The sequence below is a fragment of the Neopelma chrysocephalum genome, unplaced genomic scaffold (assembly GCF_003984885.1).
Source record: "Neopelma chrysocephalum unplaced genomic scaffold, ASM398488v2 Primary Assembly neopelma1_66, whole genome shotgun sequence".
In the NCBI taxonomy this organism is placed as follows: Eukaryota; Metazoa; Chordata; class Aves; order Passeriformes; family Pipridae; genus Neopelma; species Neopelma chrysocephalum.
This window is the reverse complement of record NW_020897725.1, coordinates 3,598,304-3,620,532: the sequence shown is the minus strand read 5'-3', so window position 1 is coordinate 3,620,532 and position 22,229 is coordinate 3,598,304. Positions and strand designations below refer to the sequence as shown.

Here is a 22,229-nt window from a genome sequence, read left to right as displayed (position 1 = left end):
TCACATTGGCATAGCTGTGCTAGAGATGCCAGCTCTGAGTAGGCACAGCATAGCCTCAAATGGGTGGCAGGAGCTACTGGGGGTTTTGGCAACCTTTGTGCCTGTTCCATCACAGCTCTCCACCTCTACCTCCTCCTCCTCCTCCTTCTCCTCTCTGCTCTCTTCTAGTGTTTAATTACAGGTGTTTTTCTCAGTTGTCAGGACTGCCAGAGGGAAGTTTTGGATTTTGTGATTAGTTTCCCTTTATCTTGTGGGCTTGCTAGGAAAGATCAGAGATGAGCTTTTCCTTCCCATTTATCTCACACCATAACTCTGAATGCCATATGGGGAATCTGCTTGCTCCAAAGAGCATATGCAGGTAACAGTGTTCTGGCATATGTATGAGCTTCCTGTGAGATGGCTTGATCCAACACGACTTCCAAACCAGAGGAGGACACAGCACGTTCAGGACAAGTTAAAGATGGTTGGCAGCCGTTCTGATAGTCTGTGCTTTCCAGCTCCACTCCCCAGACTCATCGTGCCTGGGTCCTGCATGGCCTGGCCACCAGCATGGCCTGGCCACCAGCATGGCCTGGCAACCAGCCCTGCCTCTCCTGAAGCCCCTGTCTCTACCAGAGCTGGCTGAGCCTGAGCTGGGCCTCTCCCTGGGGCGCTTGGAGAGACATCTTCCTCCAGATGTCCACAATGGGGATGGGAAAACCAGGGCGGGAGGCGGAGACCAAACCCAGTGAGCTCCTGGCTGCTGGACACGCTGCTCGCTCCAGCTGACAGAAACATGCCCAAAGCAATCACTCACCTGCCTGAGGCAGAGGAGGCCCATAAGTAACGGGGTGGTTTGGCCGCTGGTTGGTTCAGCAGGTTTCTGTCTCACACTAAGAAGTGTTCAACAGTATCAAAACTGACATTTTTCAACATTCGTATGTAGTTCAGACAAGGACAACCCAAAAAGTAAGTGCAAAAGCAAACTGACAGTTACTGGCTCAGGTTACCTTCAAGAGAGCTGGAGGGAAAGGATAGGAGTACACCTGGTAGAGGGAAATGGGAATCTCCAGAATCAGTTTGTCAGATTAAACTGTTGTCTTCCTCTCTAAGCCAAGTACCTTCAGGAGCTGAGCCTTGACTCACCTCTTCAAACGGGCTCTGTGAGTTGTGATGACTCAGGACCCATGGGACACATCTGGTGGCACCTTGGGAGATGGTGACCAGCTGAGGAGAGTCACATGCAATACTAAAGGACAGGTCATACTCTCATGAGCTTTTTCTTCAGTCTCTTCTCCCCTATTTGTCCTTCTCATGTAATTTTTCAGGCATTTGGACAAAAGCAGACATAAACCATGCCCAAACAATGTGTAAGAGCCTAAACTGTGCAGAAAGAGGCCATTGCCCAGAGGAACTTTGAAGCCCTGCTTATCATGATATTAAATTGTTGTTGTGAATTTCTTCCATCTCTGATCACCAGTTTGTATCCTGAGATCTCAGAGAAGGTGCAAAGGTGGATAAATGCTGTTTGCTGATAAGGGTGTGGCACAAGACTGGTGGCACAAAAGGGCAATAAACTGCCAAATTTATGTGGCAATTGAATCTCCTGCGCAGGTAGATATTTATTTAGCCCTTGAGAGTAAATCTCTCTAGTGAATTTCAGAATCTCCCTGACACAGAAATACCGAGCCTAAGGGATATTACCATCTTAATACTGAGCTTCTGCAAGAAGTATTTCTGTGTGAATTGGACTTGTTACTCCAGATGATTACAGTTCCTTTCCCAAAGAGCACAACTGTGCTAGAGAAACCCATATAATTTAAAAAGAGATCACTAGAAGCCAGTTCTGTGAAAGGAATGAGTTTTATGTGACAATAATATATTTGGGTGTGACAGACATACTGAAGGAAAACTGCTTTAAAGTAACACATGCACCTCAGAAGTTGTGGCTATCTGCCCATCCTGTCCTGCTTGCACTAACTTACCCAGATGTATGTGTGCCTCCTTGCTTGGAAAATACTTTCTAACTCCCCTTTACGACTGACTGGCCCAAGTCCAAAGTCTCGGTAGTATCATATTTCTGTCTGCAAGCCTCAGTGTTCACAGTTAATCTAATCATGGCAACTAGCCTCAGGTAAGTACCTTGGTGTCTGGATGGATGGATGGAAGAACGCTACTGGAGATGAATTTCTCAGCGTTAACACTAAAATCTATAAGAAGGTGGAATCAAATCCCTCACCTCTTACTGTGAGACTGTGCCAATGGACATTATCATATCTTACACAGAACAGGGTGGGGAGGGTTACCCATTTTTGGTCAAGGTATGTGCACAGCAGCTGGTATGTGATATTGAGCAATGGGGCAGATGGCACTTACTGGACACAAGTGGCTACTGTCCAACAAACACATTTTTCCATGAAATACGGTAGGAGTAGCATATTCATTTTTTTATAAATGTGGACCTTGCTTTAATGGTGCTTTTATTGCCTCACAACTGTACTTCTCAGGTGGTTCCTTGGCATTATCCTTGAGATGTTTCAGAAGTTGAAGCAAGACCATGATGCAGAACACCATTTCCTATGGCAATTGTTACACTGGCAGCATGGACAAAACATGCACTGCCTGCCCACAAGCTTGTAAACTGAACTCAAAAGCTTGGATAACGTACCAGATGACTTTCCTTCTTGAAACACAGTTGCTGTTTCTTTATACTTAACCAAAAACATGGGTCTTTTTTTTTTCACCCTTGACTGCCATAAGCAGCTCCCAACACAAGAGAAAGTCTATAAACTGATTTCTCTTATAAAACATGATGAAATTGGTGGCTGTTGTGGATGGATTCCATCCTTATTAGTTGCTGTTCAGGTTTTAAAGTGTACTGTCATACAGTGGCAGCTCTGGCTCATTACAGCAAAGTGCATCTTCAAATATGTTCACCTTCTTCCTTACCACAACTCCTTGTTTTCATTTGATCCTACTCCTTCTCTAAAAACAGAGAACATTTTTGGAGCGTTGTGAATAAGGAAGCATATGATTTACGGCCATCTTTAGTGTGAAGCTAGTGTGTGATGATAAAGCAGCTAAATTAGGCCAAAATGTGGAAATTGAAGTAAACAAGATAAATGAACCCCTATCAGAGTGATGTGGTCTAGTGGTGATCGCTTTGCAAATATTGGTTTTATGTCCGTGAAGGTAAAGATGTCTCTGTTTCCACAACTGAAAAATCAAGATGAAAGGGCCTGCTTGTATTTACAGTGGTGGTGCTACATTTGTGTCCAAAAATTTTATAAAATTATCTTCTTACTTATTATAATAGAAATGACACTATGGCAATCCTCCTAGGATAGGAATGGTATTGCTATGGTAAAAAAGTCCAGTTAATAAGTAGCACTCAGTATACCTGTAAAAGAGATACCTCTTTTCGTAAGGGAAGTGTTTATTAGAGAAGCCCTCTCTTCAGAATGTGTGGTTTTCTTGAGACACTGTAATAAAAATAATTTATTGAGATGGATCACAGCATCTTATTTATGCCATAGTACATCACTCTATTGCTTGCTTGGGTCTTTGGAGCTTTTGACACATCAGCCTTGATATGCATAAGTTTATTGCTTCTTTTGTTAGGTTGATGGTCATGAATTCCTAACTCTTTTGAAGTAGATTTTTTAAAAGACTGAGTGAAAAAAAGTGCTCTCAGTAAACATCTGTTAAGAGCACGAGACACAAGAAAGGAAACTTTGCTGTCACAGCAGCCTTCTTTGTTCAGTGTAATCTAACTAATCATCTCCTGTACTTGGAGCTATCTTGTCAGCTAGGTATTGTTTCTCTTCTGCTGAGCAAAATCGGACTGACTTTTGTGTTACTAATTCCCTGAAGAAACCAGAACTGTTACACTTCTGAACCATTTCTCAAAGTATTACCACTTTATTTCACATTCTAAGTCAGATTTGGGATTTCCATTTCTTATCTGGCTCCTCAGTGTACAGCCCCTGTACTCCCTTCGTACCTCCCTCCACATGATGTGGATACCATTAGGATTTCCTCTCCATGCATAGCATATACAACAAGGACTTTTTTTCCTCAGTGGCCTTTCCTCCAGCTCCCCAGCCAGCATTTGCCTGAAGGAAAGCCAGCTGTGTCTGTCTCACTGAGAAAAGAATAGCAGTATCAAAAGACACTGCCAAATAATGCAGGAGGGAGCTGAAAAATATGCTCTGAGATAATATTTCAAGTCAGCTCAAGTTTTCTGCTGCATTTTCTTTTTGATCAGCCTGCAAACCAGGTGAGATTCAATCAGATTTCAGGATGTAGAACCATGTTTCTAAGGTTTTTTTGCCTCCTTACCTTATTATACTGTAGTCTTCGGGTGGCCATTCTTGACCTGGTCAAGATATATCTTTGAGGTTGGTAGTGAGGCTCTGCATATTGCTTCAGAAGTGAGGCAGATTGCTGCACAGTCTCCTTTTCCATTTTTTTCTGATAAAATCGACAATGCTCTTCATAAGCAAGTTGTGGCAGTGTGTGAACCATTAACCTTACTCCATTTGACATTGTCCTTTCCATGTTTTAATTATATTTACAGCTTTCCAGGAAGTTGTTAGACTTTCTCTTTTTATCATGGACTTTTCTCAGTGGACCCCAGCTTCCACTTCACCTTCTCCTGTATGCACTTAGTAACATGTGCAACGTACCTTCCTTGGGGCCACAAGATTTGGCTTATAAGAAGTGATTTGAAGAATAGGGACATAAGTATATTTTTATATTTGTATTTCCAGGGCACTTATTTACTAGTGATTTCCCGAACCTTTTACATAAACCCACAGTAAATCAGATAAAACTAGAAAAAAAATCTAATTGATGCTGAAGATTGTCCGACAGAAATGGCTCTTCCACTGTTTGCAGTTTGACATTGATTCTCCCTTGGTTTCTGGAACCTGCTCCTTGCAACATGACTGTATCTGATAGTTGCTGTAGTCCCAAGTAAAGCCATGTATATTGATGTATATTGTACATTTTTTTCACATAGGTGCTGAGCTTGGTATAAAAGGAATCTAGTTTACACTGTAGAAAAGTAGCTCACAGCACAGTTTTGGAAAGAAAAGGTCAGCAGCTCCGTGAAGCTGATGGTCCTTGTCAGTGGGCAGTGATAAACAGCTACCAGAGCAGCTCTCTTCTGTCACTGCAGAGGACAAAAGTCCCATCCATGTTGACCAGTGGGGCAGGCCTCTGCTGTCATTCTGGTCCTCATGTCAAAATCCAACTTCAGTAATTTTGTGGCTGTAACAAACTGAGTACAGTTGATTGTGCCACCATAGATGCCCTCTGTACCTCTTTCTCTGTGGCTGACTCTCCCTGTGAAAGTGATGGGTCCCTTGGAAACTCGGAGGCTCATCTGGCGGCCTCATGTGGTTGTCCTGGGTACCAAAAATCATCTCAAAAGATAGTAGATGGCTTGTTGCCATTTTTATCTTTCATAGAAGCAAGAACAGACCACATCTGTATACCCACAACACATTTTTTCCTGCCCTTTCTGTAACTATAAAAGGTGTCTACTCTCCCTCATTACTGAAAAGTCAGGGCACCTCTGAGTCCTTCACACAGTGTCACTGAGGTAGGGAAGCAGAGCGACTGCCATTTAATGATAAGGATTAAAGTCCAGCAGGAAGTAAATTGAAAAAAGAGAGATTCAAACTAATTTCCAACCATATTTCTAATTTTGTTTCTTACTTTGATGATGATCCATTATTAGCAATTAATGAAAGATGCCGAAATGATCAATAGTTGGATAAAATGGCAAGCGGTCAGATCAAAGGCTTATGGTGCTCTTGTGTGTGCATTGAAGAGTGAAGATGGTTGTATAATGAATGCTATAAGAATAAGACAAACATATATGATACAGGGAGCAGCTTTCAATCATTTTTAGCTCAGAGGTTTTCTGTACAAGACATGATGGTTACTTTCTCTCCCATTAACATGTTTGGTTTTCATGCAACAAAATTTCATGCACAAACTGCTTTGGCAAAGAAAAAGCCCTTATCAACTGATCCCCTTTATTCACCTCTTCGTCAGCTCCTTTAAAGGCCTGTCATAGGTTTCTAAGGCAGGACTTACATTTATAATAGCTCTGTTGACTTCGAAAAATTCATCACATGTCTGCAGACATCCCCTGTTTCTATTTTTACTACAATTCCTACTAATTTGTTTCTTAGCTATGTCAGTTTTAGACATCAACATCTCCCTTGATCTCCCCTACAGAAGGAGACATCACAGTTTTTCAGTTTCAAGTGGTTTTAAGGGAGAAGTTAAAGTCTCATAGCAGACCATTCAAGATACTGGCTGAATAGCTCAGCATTCAGATTTTTTAATCTGCATATGTTCATCTTGAGAGTATCTGAATGCCTTGTACTGATGCCTTAAGTGATGTGATTAATATCTATCATGTGATGTTTACCCCTCTTTACCCCTGCTTTGGAGAGAAGTGTGTTCTCTGGAATGTCTTATTTTGGTACAGCTTTATCAGTTTTGGTTTTGTTTAGCTCTGTTTTCTTGGAAAAATGCACATGTTTGTCTGTATTTATTTTAGAGAAAGCAAGGTTAGAGAAACAGGGACCTTAAGTCTTCAGGGAGCTCATTCCACAGTCGCTGGCTGACCAGTTCTATCTCCACAGATAAGGTTTGTCCTAGTTTTAGAGAGGTTCAGTTCCAGCAGAAGAGCAAAATTAATGAGTACAGATTTTATTGAGGGCTTTAAGCAGTATTTAAGATACTTTGAGCTCAAGATGAGAATTACTTTAATAATCCATCACATAGCGAACTCCATTTTTGTAGTTTTTGGGAAGACAACACAAGACATGGAGGATAAATCTCTTATGGTCAGCTCTATAATATAAAGTGCTGTGTGAACCTCTGGTGTACAACCTGGATGTCTTACACCAGACATATCACACCAGTGATATAGGAGTAAATAGCAGAAGTGGGTCACAGTTAGGCATGCAACACATTCCAGCCAACTACAGAATCCATGTGGAAGTGCTCATGCAAGAAGTTAATATTGACAGGGAATGACTACTCCACCAGCCAAGGCCAAGAGGATCATCCCAGCGGAGGTGGGTTTGGGCTCCATATTTCTCAGACCTGTGACACACCAGATTCTCTCTTCACATGGACTCTGTATGTGGTTTCAGGTTCACAGAACATGGATTGACTGAGAAATTAATGCTGAGAAGTTCAGCAGAGGGAGCTTGCTCATTAATGTTAATCTGTGTTCTGGTGTGTCGTGGGATGCCTGAACAATTGCATTCCTGGTGTTAAGGAACTGACTTTATGTTCATGCTAGTGCTCTCTGGGATGCTCTGAGCAGCCACAAAAAGAGCTGTTTCTAAATAGCTTGACGTCTTCTCATATTGAAGAGGTTGAGACTGATGCTTTCTAGCCCTGCTAGCTCAGGTGCCTCTGCTGTGTTCATCTAAAATGCTCTCAGGCTGAAGCTGAGCAGCAGAAACCAATAAACCCCAACAAAGTACTCACTAGGAATTTGTTATGAAGGGAGGACATCTCAGCTTGCTGGTGCACTCATAGATTTTTTCAGGCATGCATCCAGTATTAGACTCAGATTCTTAATTTCCTTTAGGCTATGATTTCATATGGGTCAGTTTATTCATAGGTACCCAAAAAATTTAACAGTCTCACACAATCCAGAAACTTCCTAATGTCCCCAGACAGCTCCATAAAGCAAGCAAGCACTGGAAAAGTAATAGCAACCATAATAGCCACAGATTACTTCCTAGAGCTCTCTGCCCTTCCTTCAGAGTATGCAGCCAGGCAAGGGTAGCTGGTTATCCATGGGGTGGGATGCATCCAAGTGGAAGCCTACACCGGGCCCTTCTGCAACCTACAGAGCTGATTCCAGGGTATTTCTCTTTACTCCCACCTGAGCCATAAGGGGGTTGTGCGGTTTAATATGAGGTGTAAGAGATAAACCAGGTTTTAGTTCCTTCCAAGCACTGGAACAGTGCAGCCACTGCTGTGCTACTGACAGTGTCCCCCCCGCCTCCTTGGCCTGGTTACAGCTTGGGTAGCTGCAATCTGCCTACTTACAGTCTCCCCAGAGTTCCTGTTGGCAGCATTATTCTTTTTCCACATCTTGTCCTAATTTACTTGGGTTATCTTTCTGTGCACTGTTAAATGCTACCACAATCCATATCAGAGGTAGCTACATGTCAGGTTTGGGTGAAGTGATCTCTCATTAGGGGAGCCTGATCTTACAGGCTTCGCTCCTGTGAATAATCCAGAGGTGTGTAATTAGGCTTCCAAAGGTCCAGCGCTGCTACTGGGCGATGCACTCAGAAGAATAACATCACTCAAGTGGCCTGGAGTTTTATGCACATCTACACAACATCCTTGCAGCAAATGTGAAGTCTTTTTTTAAAATTTGCTGTTTTAAACCAACTTGAAAATAAACATAACATTGGGGCGAAAAGTGAGAAACCAAAGGGATTTATCTTCCTTGCTCTGAAACCATTAAAAGCTTGAGGTTTTAGTCCTGTATACTGAACAATAATATCTGCAGCCTTTCAGCTCAGTCTGGGTTCAGTGGAAGCCAGAATTAAAAATGCAGCCCACTGGGCTTGAGTGTAAATGAATTAAAACCACTGGAGCAAAGACTCCACTGTTCTTTTGAGTTTTGCACAGATCTACAAATGATAAGGATGCTGACTAAGAACTTTGAGAAAATACTTTTCTAAACAAAGGCAAAATACTTGTATGTCTCTCTTACTAGTAGACATTCACTTTTCTTCCCTTCTCAAGTCTCTGGGCTAAGCAGCTCATTAGCGGTCTGTGGTGAGAGGTGGGCACCTGCAGAGAGCAACCCCTGCTTCTGAAGGCAAGATATACGGTAGGGAAGGTGAATTATCCCTAGGGCTACCTTTTGTTCTGCTCTGACTGTGGAGGAAGCTTTTATTCTTCAGTTGGCAGGACGGAGTGCAGGCACCCCGTCTAAGTAAATAATGGGAAAGGCATCTAAATTTCCTTCATGTGATGTAAAATATAACCTTGATCTTTCTTTCTGGAGCAATGAGACACACCAGCTGTGAGTTTCGTCCAACAGGAAATATATACAATATGTATGCACATATTTAAAAATCACACAACTTTAAGGTAAGTTATACATGCATTTGTTTCCAATGCAGTCAATATCTACACTGGCAAGAGATTTTCAGGTTTTGATATATGGCTCTGATGACTGCCTATGTATGGAGAAATGCATCCTTAAACACTGCACTGTCAAAGTAATATTCACAAATCATTCAGCGCCCATCACTGGCAGATAGTAAATATTTATACCTTATTGAAAAATAATATTTCTTCTTCTCAAGTATTGCTAATATGTTCCCTTTGGGCAACTCTCAGAATAGCCTTTTGGGATTCATAAAAACTAATAGTTCCCTTTATGCTTTTAAAGCTTTCGTCACATGGGCTCGTCACAAGCACTTCTACAGCAGCAATCCCAGTCACTTGGTTGGAAAAACAAATATGCATTAAGGGGAGCATAGGGAGAGTAAAACTTCTTTCCTCTCTTCCAGCATGAGGATGTCATCTATGCTGTGAGCAGGACTGCCATTATCATGGATAATCTCTCTGCAGGGGTGCCACCAGGAACATCCCTGCTCTGGGAAGATGTTTTGAAACAATGTACAAAGAAAATAAACCGTGTGCCTGTGGCAGGCTCAGAGGAAAGGCTATGAAAAAAGGTGTTATATTTACTTTTGGTTTTTAATCCATGCTGTTGTTATATCCCAGATCCTTACCCATATTTTTATTGCTGTGTTTGAAGGTGGATTGAAATTATTTGATGATAATTTTTTCTTTAGAGATAGATGTCCCTCACATCATTGCAGATACAACTGACACCAAGCAGGATTGCTGCAGGGCATTCAGGCTAGTTCACAGGCACCTCTGCCTTCCCTATATTCAGGATGCAGGTTGTTGATGATGCTGGCCCAAATTTCAATTGCCATGCTTACAGTTTTGAGAAGCAGAAGTGTGTCATTATGTCCCTGGAAGCTGGAGATTATAAAGGGAAAAACAGAAATAATAATAATAATAATAATGATAATGATGATGATAATAATAATAATAATAATAATAATAATAATAATAATAATAATAATAATGTGGATTCCAGAACACTGTGACAGTGGTCCAACATTCTGCCTTCGAGGCTATTCCTCCAAAAAAATTTCCAGCATGAATTCTTCCCTTTCAAATGTCTAATGGAGTGTTGAGCCAGCAAGACAGCTGGGAAGTTCGAGTTTCTGCCTGCACAATGGCAGCAGTGTCTGTGCTGTCAAAATTAACTCTGCATTTTTTCCTGCTCATGCTGGAAAAAAGATCTTTCTAACATTTAAAAAGTATACTGGGTACTCAGAGATCTTATGTTCCTTTGTTGGTTTAGCAAAGCTGATTACAAAATTCAATTCCAGTGTCATTCAAAGAGCCGGTGATATTCAAATATTGATATCATGAAGGTCTATTTTAAATACATGACCTCATGGTATGTGGAAGGATAAGCACAGCAGATCACTGCTTAGCTAATGAGGGGATGGGCATTGCATAAAAACCTGAAAAGAAGCATCAGCCCAGCTCTACAGATATTTCCACAGTAGGCTGATACAATACCTGCTGATACTGGCACTTGTCAAGTAAATTTGGCTCTGGGTTGCACTTATTGAAGGAATTCATCATGCTCTGTGGTATTTTGCAGCTGCAAAGGAGAACGGGATCTAGCCCATTTTATTACACACCTAATTGCTGTTGAATGGTGGATTTTGTGATTTATTTTTCAGCCAATGCACAAACTGCATCAAAACATCAGACACGTGAATTGGCACTTCTTGACCTGAGCTACCAGACAAAGAAGATTTGTACAGATTTGTAATATCTATTTTGACCTCTCTGCCTTTGATGGTAATAGCACATGTTCAGTGTGAGCTCAGTTTTTAAAATATTAGCGACCCCCTTGAGGATCTGTTCTAAAAAAACTCGGGCTTCTCAATGATGGAAAGATATGTTTTTCTCTTTAAGGGAAGGAGGGACATAGGTAAGAAGGAGTGAGTACTCTGTTCCTTGGATATGGAAGGCACATGTAAATGCAAGATGCCATTTATCATTATTTGATATATAGCAAAATACAGTAATTTCATTTAGCAGCAGGTTTTAAGAAGATTAAACATGCTAGGAAAATTGTTTTAGAATAACAATATAACAGGATATTGTAAATTATTTTGCAGTAGGCTGTCATGTCATGTCACTGTAATTCTTCAATATTTAATTAAAACCTGCAGCAAATTAATATTCAGGTCCTGTCAAGAGAACTAATTGGATACAGGGACCAGCTGCTGAAGAAGTTTGAATGTCAGCTTCAAATGGTAATGTGAAAGGTTCTTACTGGCTTGTGGTTACACATTTAAAAAACTCATCATAGAATTAGAGAATCATGGATAAAATGGTTTGGGTTGGAAGGGACATTAAAGATCATCTGGTTTCAAAGTCCCCTGCCATGAGCAGGGACAGTTTCCACTAGACCAGGTTACTCAAAGCTCCATCCAATTTGGCCTGTACACAAGTTGTGGCATCCACAAATGCCACAAATGTGGATGGGGCATCCACAAATTCTGTGGGGAACCTGTGCCTGTGCCTCACCAACCTCACACTGAAGATCACCATGGACCTATGGAAAAGATTGCTTTTGTTTATAACAAAGTCTAGCATTTTAGCAAGAAAGATTCATATTTAATGACAACATATACTAATACTATTTAATTAGAGACTGGGAGTTTTTTAAAGCAATTCTCAGATAATAGTCTGTGACAGAAAGTTCTCTTCTGGGAAAGGTGATAGCCCCTGGTGTCCATGGTCTCAGGCACCTCTGCTCCTATATACCTGACAGACCTTCAGACCCTGTCTCTGAGATTAGGCTCTTTTAAGGTAAGGATGGATACTTCAAGTCACTAGTCCCCTTTTTAGCATTGTAACCATCACACTGGGCTAAGCCACCAATAGATCAGGCTACATGATTTTGGTGGAGGGAGTAAGGGAACTGTAGTACTCATTGGGAAGGGGCCAGCCACACTGATCATGTATCATGCAAATAATGAAAGGCCTGACACTTAATGCATCACAAGGAACTACACACTTATTCAAGGAGATACTTTGTAGCTCTGCAGTTTCAAAGCTATGTATGTTTTTTAAAAAATAAGTTTTAAATTACTGGTGCTTTGTACAGCTCATTTGTAAACTCAGAAGTACTGGGTATTGCAAGATATCTGTATTTCAGCGCTTATCAGAACACAGAGCACTGTTTGCAAATTGCTCAGGAAGAGAAAAAAAAAGTTTAAAATTATGGAAACTGGCATAATAAGGATTTATAAATATTGTGTTAGTAAGGGGTATGTAATTCTTCTACTTTTGCAGCACTATAAAATACCCACAATAAAAGATATTCTCTTTTCTAGTAAATTGTTATGATTTTTTTCCATCACTGAATTATATTGAAGTGCTGAACTCCAACACTTTTGTTGCTAGCTAGCAATTAAGATGAAAGCACTGTCCTTTCTGAGAATAGCACTCATTCAGGCAATACAGAGCTCTGACATAGTTTTGTTCTTTTACTTAGCAGTTGTTTGCAAAACAATAGAAAGGAACTCTATTTCATTGTCTTAAAGAAAGAGAAAAAAAATAAAGGAAAGAAAAAAGGCTGTAAAAATTTAGCTTACAAAGAGATGAGAAATGGGGTTTGCAGGGAGCTAATGTCATGCTCTATGTAAGCTAATATAGCAAATTCAGAGTAAATACAAATTCAGTATGTTAGGCAAATTAGATATGGTTGAATTAATCTTGAGTAAGTGACCAATATTGTGCTGCTTCCGTCTGGGTTCTCCAGCTGATGCTGATTTCTAGTTATGCTCTTGTTGCTATTTAAGCAGATTCTTCTATGGATTAATCCTGAGAGTACCTGAACTGCCTGAAGACATCAAGGACATCAAGAATTCTCTTGACACAGTGAGGAAATGCCTGTCCCAAGTGGGACAGTGCTGAACCCCAGCAGGAGTCCTGGCCCTGGGACTTGTTCCCATCTCCTCTGAGACAGGTGAGGACCTCAGCCTAGGCCTTGGTGGTCTGGATCTGGCCTGGAGAGCTCTGTGTGCCCTCCTGAGCCTTGTGCTCAGGTTTCATGGTGCTGGTCTCGTGGGCCTCATCCAGTGGCTGGGAGACACATACACAATGGATGAGTTCTAGGAGAGTGGAAGCCATGTGACTTGCCTGGCTGAGAGCTTTTCATCACCCTCATCTAGAGAGTGATGCTGGATGAGCTGGTATGCCAAGTGGGTGTCCTGCTTATATCACCTCTTCTGTCTTGGCAGTGCTTGGGCAGGGTGTCTTTGCAGCCCAGTGGCCCAACTGCCATAGGGAGGGAGAGCAGCTGTCCTTGTAGCCTGTAATGAAGAATAAGCATCCACGAGGCTGGGCAATGAGTGTCCTCTGAGCTTTTATCCTATACTAAATTAACTGGAGCAAGACCAATATTCTTCTAGGCTTTGGTTTGACATCAGGTGGCAAATACTTCATCTTGTAAAGCTTGTTCTGCCATAGACAACAGCGTTCCTCTGCATTGTATTGGTGTACCTCTTCCACATGCAACTTCTGCTAATTTAATGAATTATTTAGAAGTGCCATGCTCACAGGCTCATGCCAACACAGTAATGGAATTCTGTACTGGCTACGAGTATAGCCAGATGTTCACAATTTTTCTCCCTCTTTCTGCACAGATTTTATGCAAATTTCAGGAAGAACAGCACTGCCATCACCATATCCTCCGTTAATAAATCTCATAACGGGCCTCCACCCCTGTACAACTCAGCCCACAAGGGACAAGCTGCTGGGTGTGATCCCTACTCTTTGTGAGTTAAGGATGCTCAGTGGTGGGAAGGTAAGGGCTACTGGGGACATTCCTTCACTTGCCTGCTCCTGCTGGTGTAAATCACACATAACCACAGCTGGTGGATTTACTCTGAAATATTGTCAGGGGAGAACCAGGATTGCAAAACTCAGGAAGAATTAGATAAGCTACAAAGTTAAAGGGAGATCAGAAGGTGATGACAGAAGAACAGTAGGAAATCCAGAGCTGTAGGGTGTGACAGTTTTACAGAAACTTTTTTCCTTTTTATTTTTTTTTACCTAGAAATTGTTTTTCCAGGGCTGGTGCCATTTTACTGAGTATCTATAGAGAGAAGAGCTGGCCTCATTCTCTCCCTGTTTTTCACTATTCAGGCCTCTCCTCAGAGGATTTACTTGAGATTTACACTTGTAGAAGTGAGAAAAGATTCAAGCTGTGCTCATGCAATTACACTGAACGGGGGAAAGAGGCCAGCAGAACTGAAGTTGGTAGATTCTGGGGCTGGGGCTCTTTCTGCACAGCTGTGCTCCCTGCTTAGCCATTCAAACCACCCTAGAGTGAGACAGAGAGGATGCAGCCGTTCTGGAGTCAGAGCAGTTTCAGTCCAGGGCTGCTTTTCAGCTCATAATGACATCCCTGGTCTGCAAAGTAATTAAATATGAGCTTTCCTCCCATCAGCTTCATTGCAGTAGTTAAGCTTAAGCACATGCTTAAATGTTTTTCTGAAGTGGGTCCTCGGTTTGATAGGATTTTATACATGACGTCAAATTGTAAGCATCAGGCCCACTATTCAACAGTGCAAGAGTTACCCATTTATAGAGATCTAGAAATGTCATTTGTAATTCAAGTCCTTCAAGGGAAGGATAATTGTCCAATTTTGCACTGCTGCACAGGAGAAAACAAAAGCCAGTTATGTGTTTGTGTGCACTGCGCTTTTTGGGTTTATGTCATTTTACTTTATAAATTGTTCCATGTTTTGGGGCATTGAAATCTACCTGATGCTCTAAAATGCTTTATATAAAGCAAAGTCTTGCACCTTGCTGTAGCTGTGGGATTTTGTGAAAGTGCTGTGCTTGCTCCAGACTCCATCTGTGGTCTGGCTCACCCTGAGTGCCCAACAACTACATGCTAACTTCATACCCTGGCAGAGAGACTGACGATGGATGATCTCTGGCCGGAGTGACCCCTGCTCTCTGATCACTTGAGTTGCCTTGCCAATGAGGCTGCATTTTTGTTTACTCAGTTAATGAGGATCAGCATTACAAAATGCATGGCAGGGATTCAGCATACATATACCAGTTAATAGAGATAATTGAGTGGAAGGAAAACTAGTTTCTGATGTCACAAAATGTCTCTTGTGATAAAGCATTTGGAATATAATGGTTAACATTTCATTTAGCACTTACGGAGATTTGTGTACCGGTTAATACATATTGTTTGTGAAACTATAATGACATAATAATTGCTTGCAGATACATTCCTGTCATATTGGGTGAAGACTTTCTTTCCATTTTTCTTGTCTTTCCAATCTTACTAATTCTCCAAACATACCATCAGACATCTGGTGCCAGGATTTGAGTATCTGTTTTTCTGTCTCCACATCTAGATTCCTGAAAAGATAGACGAATCTTCCTTGTTTTGTTTTGTGGTTTGTTTTCTTTTTCCCAGAAACCTAAACACTAAGATCAGTGGGAGTTGAAGACTGAGTAATATTTCAAATTGGGCAACTTAACTATGCTATAGCACATATGTTTGTAGCAGCTTAATAGATAAGTGCCAGGAAAGGATACTCAGAGCATGCAGCATAATTTTTAGGCTTGGTAGGACCACTAAAACTTCCTGTTGTGCATTGCACAGACTTTCTTGGCACCTAGTACACTCATCTTTGGCACCATTAAAAATCTTGGCTCTGGTTTGGGAAAACAGCTAGCAAACTAACACTGTTTACCTGATTGTGAACCATCCATATTCTCATTTGACAAGTTTTCATCAATATGGATTTTATTTTGAAAAAAAATAGGACTCAACTGAGACAGCATTTTACCTTATTATTTTTTTCCCCAGTAAGTCTTCATATCAGTTTCAACTAAAAAGATCTGTTTAACTCACAGATATATTTGCTGTTCCAGCATGAAAAACCTTGAGAATAAAAGGAAAACAGGAATACATTGGGGGACATAAACAGTAGTTTCCTCTATATATAGAAATAAATAACATCTAAAAATCTTTTTGCCTCCTACTTGAGTAGACTAAAATCCTAAAAGCTTCTTGTATGTGCTGGCTGACTAAAAATAAAGAGCATTTATCATATTATCATTCATACAAAAAGTGCCTGCACAGCCTGTGTAGTCCCCACGCTGCTGGAGGCAGGAAGGATATTTTGTGTCAGTACCAGTTTCTATGGCTGAGATCTTCCCTTGCTTTTCCTCAGAAATAGATATTGGACAACACAGGATTTCAGGCTGATTTCTTATGACCAATGTTAGCTTCTCAACCTGGAAAATGCAAGTTGTTAGTCAAAATACTGGCAATTATTTTAGCGCTGCTGGTGGTTTCTCAAGTATTAATCACAGTAAGTAAGAAAGAAGATACCAGACAATAAAGCAGTCAAACTTGAGGCTTTGTATGCTGCACGGGTTGTACTTTGCTTCATTCTGTGCAGTGTCAGGCTAGTGCTCTCCATGGACTTGTCTTAGGAGCCAAGCACGTGTTGCTGAAAACATCTCCGTGAGTCTCCAGGCTACTGGAATACACTGATTTGGCTAAGGAGGGACTACGGGGGCCTGTGGATGGAAAGGAGAAGATGATTTGTTGTACCATGTAGAATAGTAATAAGGAAGTAGTTTTCTGGTGAGGAAGGGTCTGGGGTATGGGCTTAGGCACTCTTTAGGAGTCACCCTTTGTATAGCCCGCGTGAGCTGGACTTTCCGATGCTCCATCTAATTTCTTGAGGTACAGCTAGAAGAGGTAGGGAGCTCATGAGCTGGTGCTGACTGGGCTTTGCCTCAGATGCAATTGTTCCCATTAGCATATAGAGAAAGCTGACTTCACCAAGATCACTTGGATGGAAAGGTGACCTGGGACAGGAACAATTTACAGAAGAAGAAAGGAACCCACCATGCTCTGCTCATTGTGCTGCTTCAGGCAGGGTGGCAGCATCAGAAACCAGAGCAACACATGGGTGAGTCCAGCACATTAGCAACAGATGTCAGACCATAGATGTCAGTAAGGGAGAAATAACCTGTGAAGCCTCTGGAGGGAGATGTCTGTTACAGGGATGGTCAGGGCTGCAGAAGCACCCTGAAGCATCCACCATAGCTGTCTGGAAGTTGCTCAGCCTTTGCTGATACTACCTGCTTATGAGGAACTTGCAGAGATGTAAGAGATGAAAAGAAGGCCACCATGAAAAGCTAACTGTACAAAACCTCCATTCTCCTAATATTCACATGCATTTTAAAGCCTTGAATCTCCATTTGAGCAGACCTCTCTGATTCACTCTGGTAACTTAGTGCACCATCAGTTCTCGTGATATTTTTTAGTCTAAGTGCAGATGGCTAACACCACAGAACTGGATGGACACGCAATCAGTTTTCTCTGCCTACAATCTACAAAGGTTTCCTGCTCACTTGACATAGGAAAATTGTCCTGTAACACCAGTCCATGCTGTCACAGTCAGGCCTGCCATACCTTGGGGAACACTAACCTAAATATACTTTTTAAAATCCGTGAGAGTGGCTCAGGGGAAATTTCTGTCTCAGACAAATTTCCAGGCAGGGTTAGTACCTTCATTTTCCTTTATTCCAGCTTGGAAGTTTTGTCAGACCTGGAGACTGTTAATGGTCCAGGGAAGAGGGAGGTGATCAGGGTGCAAAGGTGAAAAGTGAAAAGGAAAAACTTGAGTAAAAAACAAGAAGTAGGGAGGAAGTTACTGGTTATGTGATCCAACCCATACTGTGGCTCATTATTATTACTTGCAACAGCAAATGTTGATGAAGTGCTGTAGAGTGCCAGTAATTAGTAGGCATGGCTCTCCAACTGCTGCAGCATGTGGTCAATGAGTTCCTGCCTCCAAGAGATGTTCTGCACTGTAAGAAAAGAGATTTATGTTACTGATAAACATAAAAAGAGACTGAAATACAGCCTACATGCCACATTAGGATGAGATTTCTCCTACACCTACTCATCCAGAGAAATGATGTCAGGCTGGAGAGTTGGTGGAAGGTGAGGCTCAGCATCTAGGGTGCAAGGCAGAATATAAATCTTTCTGTTTTCTTCTCCTCAAACTCCCACCAATCTGTTCAGCAGTATCTGGGAAAAGAAATCAAACCCACGTAACATGGAATGCTGTTGGGTGGCTTAGTGACAATTATGCACATCCAACAGCACAGTCATTATGGCTGATGGCTTCCAGTTTCCATGTCTGTGTTGTATAGAATTCTCTTAATTATATCAAACTCTTTCTGCCAGTTGTAGGCTACACGTATTTTACAAGCCTAGTAAATAGGGCATGAGCAAAGAAAGTGATAAAGCTCATGAAATGGGATAGAGCGCTGTGCTCACTAATGGTATAGCCTTTAATGGGAGTTGACATGGTGCCAGGTTAAGTAGAAGGAGTGATAGGGCTACAATCACATCACTGGAAGGCTCGCAAGGTGTGCCATTTGGTGTGGTGTGTAGGGGAAGTGGCCTAAATTCCCCATTATTCTTGAGTAGATCCTATCCTCCTTCAATGTTGAATATAGTTTTGCACTGCGGATCTATCCTTTGGCTCACTGCTATTTCAATATAGTGTACAGCTCAGCTTCAAATATCCAGCCTCTGAACTGCTGAACAAAGTCTGTTAGAACTTCATGAGGATGAAGAACACCTTGAGTTGCAAAGCCCAAGTTCTTCTAGTCCCATACCACTATGTCAAACGCCTTCCTGGTAATCTTTTGTTAAGCTAGATCTTAACATGAGTTTGTTATTTACTCCCACTTGTGCTAAAATGCAGATCCAGGAATTAACTCCTCTGCTCACTAGGTAGCTTATTTCAACTTCTGTTCTAATTTTAGAAGATTATCTTACGACTGTGAGCTCTTAGGCTGTCAATAATCTCTACATTTAACCAGTTCTTTTGCCTTGCTTATATTTGCCACTGATATTTTTATAGAAAATGACCACATTCTCTCTCAACTTCCACTTTGATAAGCTAAACAAGTCAACCTTTTCTAGTGTCCCCTCAAAAAATAAATGCTAAAATCCCTGAACATCCTACAAGACTTGCTCTACCCCATTCAAGGTTGAATTCCTTGTTACCACATGGCAGTAGAACTGGGTATGGGACTACAGGTACCATCTTACCAAAGTCTTACTCAGTTTATGGCACTAATTGTGCCTTGTGCACGTGGGAACTATCTCGTCTATACACTCTTTGGCGAGGATGTGGGACTACAGGAATGTAATTGTACTTCAGCTTTCGAATCTACGAGCAGTTACACATTTGCCTCTTGTTCAGCTCTTAGAAGGGGCACCTCTTTTTTTCTCCTATAGAAAGAACTAGATTCTAAATCAAGAACAGACTGACAAATATTTTAATAAATTACACTCTGCTGTTTTGCTTCACACTGGGAATGTGCAGCTTATAGATGAGAGCTTTTTATATATTCTTCAAGGCGTGGCTTCCTATGAGCCCATGTTTCTGCAAGCACGCGCTGCACGTGTGTGCGTGTATGCATGAGTATGTGTTACTAATAACTTTTCAACATCTTGACTAATTTCAAACATATTTGACAATCTTGGTGTGCTGTATCCCCACAGATTTAATGAAAATCAGCAGCCAAGTAGAGGAAGGAGCTGTGCTGTCATCTCCACTGAAGGAAAGGTTGCAGCACAAGCTTTGCCTAACCCTTTCTTAGATGCTAGGAAACCCTGTCAGATTTCCAGACATGAGAAATAGTAATTTGGAGCTCACAAGTTGTTATATATTGTATAGTCAAGCCAGGGCACAAATCCATAGGAAACCAGTCTGCATTAGTTCTGCTGCTCTGAGCTATTTGCTATATTTGCGTATTTTCCCTTGCTTAGAGAATTGGAAATCTCTGAAAATGCATATCCATCCTACTTTTTCTGCTGTCTTGTAATATATATGGAAATTGTGTATCTCCAGACATATATTTGAATACATCTCATGAATGAATTTGTTTTTCACTCGTACAGACACCCCTCTCTGTATCTCTATGTCTCTGTATATTCCAGCTGTTTAGACAATCCATATTTACTTCTCAGTCTATAGATTTTATTGACAACCTTACAGACAACTACATTGCCACCATCTGCATCTTCTCTCTGCTTACCACCAGGTGTTGGACCTATAGGTAGATATGCTGTGGCCATTTACAGGACACAGAAACAATAACATAAATAGGAGGTAATAGGCTCTCTGTGGAAGGGGGTAATGTGTTGGTGGTGTACAGCCATGGCATTGCACAGGTTGTAGCTACCCCAGAGGTTCTGACAAGAACCAAGATTTGGCCCCAAGTCAAGTGATAGATCAATAGGTATTTTGTTAGCAATACATATCTGTTAACAAAATATCGGTCCAAGTTACTTAGTCCAATAGTCACAAACTGCAATGTTGCACTTGGTGCTGGGAAGCTGTTCTCCCTTTAAAGAGAAAATAACAGTCCTTCTTTGGTGCTCTGTATTTTCACAATAAACAATCATAAATAAGACGCTGCTAGTAGACTCCATTTTCTCTGATTACATAGCTACCTGCCTTTCTGTCTATCAGTCACACAGTAAATCTCTCTTTCCATGAAGTACCTTATGCTGTGCAAAATCAATATGCTGTCAGAGCACTTTGCTACCTTACCGGTGACACCAGCATGGCATCTCCCCTGGGGATCCTGATTTTGTGTGGGAAAACAAAGATCACCCTGTCTTAGGGCTGGATTTAGAAGGGGTCTGAGAGGTCAGATCCCCATGGGGACCTTGGCATTTTTTTGGCTCCAGCTCACTCCACTTAGTGTCCTGGATCCCTCCACCTGGTCCCTTTGGTTTACAGCCCCCATGGGCCTCTGACATCCCATGCCTCAGCAAACTTGGCCAGACCACAGCTACAGCAGTGGCACAGGGAGCTTCTGCCAGCTCCCAGCTCGGCATTATCAGTGTTAAAACATTTACTGCGTGTGCAGTTCTCAACAGCTCTTAACTCTGGCAAATCAAAACCAATTTTAACCGGAACACTCCAAGACACTTCTCTACAACAAGGGCTATCTATCTGTCTGACAAATTCAGGCTTGCTTCCCCCAGCTGCTTTGGCATTAAAGATGTTAAAAAAAAAAAAAGAAAAAGAAAAAAGAAAAGAGTTGCAACAATTTTCTTCTTTAGAGATGTTGAAAAAAAATATCATTCTCTTTGTATTAAAAGCCAGCGATGCCTTCATGCCAACAAATCAAATGAGATTTCAATTGCAGGAGCAAATAGAAAAATTTCTGCCTGATCAATAGACATTCAAAGTGTTATCAGGAATTATCCAAAGGGAGCTGAGATGGAAATGCCTGCTGATTTCAGCCGCTATGTCTAATGTCCTGTCTCAGGGCAGTCTGAACCCCTCAGGGCTGTGGATGGATCTAGGTTTTAGGGCACAGGCATGTCACTGAACCTTACTCCTTCCTACTGAGCACCCAGGCACTCAACTCACAGCTGAGGCATCCGATGAGCTCTTTGAGGGCTCCAGTCAGCCTAAAATCTGTAAAATTCAGCTTTGGTTTTGCTTCCCACTTCGTTTAGCTTCATTGCTGCATTTGCAGGTTCAATGTGTGTATGACCAAGCTGTGAAAACAGCAACCAAACAAAATGATGCCCTAAGGTCTGATCAGCAGCACACTGGGATTTACTTCTTTCAGGCTATCATCCCTGATTTTAAATTGGAGCAGGGAGCACAGCATGGTCATTTTATTGATTGGATTAGAGAAAAATTGAGCTGGCTGATCTGTACGATGACATTATTGAGTTGTGTTTGCAGCTATGACAGAAACAAAGGAGTTTTTATTGGATTACTGGGGCACAGGGGGAAAAGGGGAAAGAAAAGGTAATATAGAGGTGAGCAGGTATTAGGCTTGGTGCCTTTGTGCTCAGTCTCTCCAGCAAGGGCTCTCTTCTTCTCTGCTGCCCTGTCTATTCAGCTCACTGCTGCGTTGGCTGCTGCTGCTGCTGCCTTTCCAAACGCAACCGACTGTGTATCCAAAGAGACGGGAATTAGTTGCAGTCCCTCATTAGTGGATATTCTCATTACACTTGTTCATCACTCAGG

At 41.6% G+C, this 22,229-nt stretch overlaps 1 long non-coding RNA gene across 1 annotated transcript; it reads right to left on the bottom strand.

Annotated features, from left to right (window-relative positions):
• Positions 1 to 15,418: 15,418 nt before the first annotated feature.
• LOC113968213 lies at positions 15,419 to 16,737 on the bottom strand. Its single transcript, XR_003534428.1, has 3 exons — positions 16,526 to 16,737; positions 16,326 to 16,428; positions 15,419 to 15,543 (listed from the first exon to the last, which is right to left on the bottom strand). It is a non-coding gene; the product is annotated as an uncharacterized LOC113968213 (long non-coding RNA).
• Between the last annotated feature and the right edge of the window lie 5,492 nt (positions 16,738 to 22,229).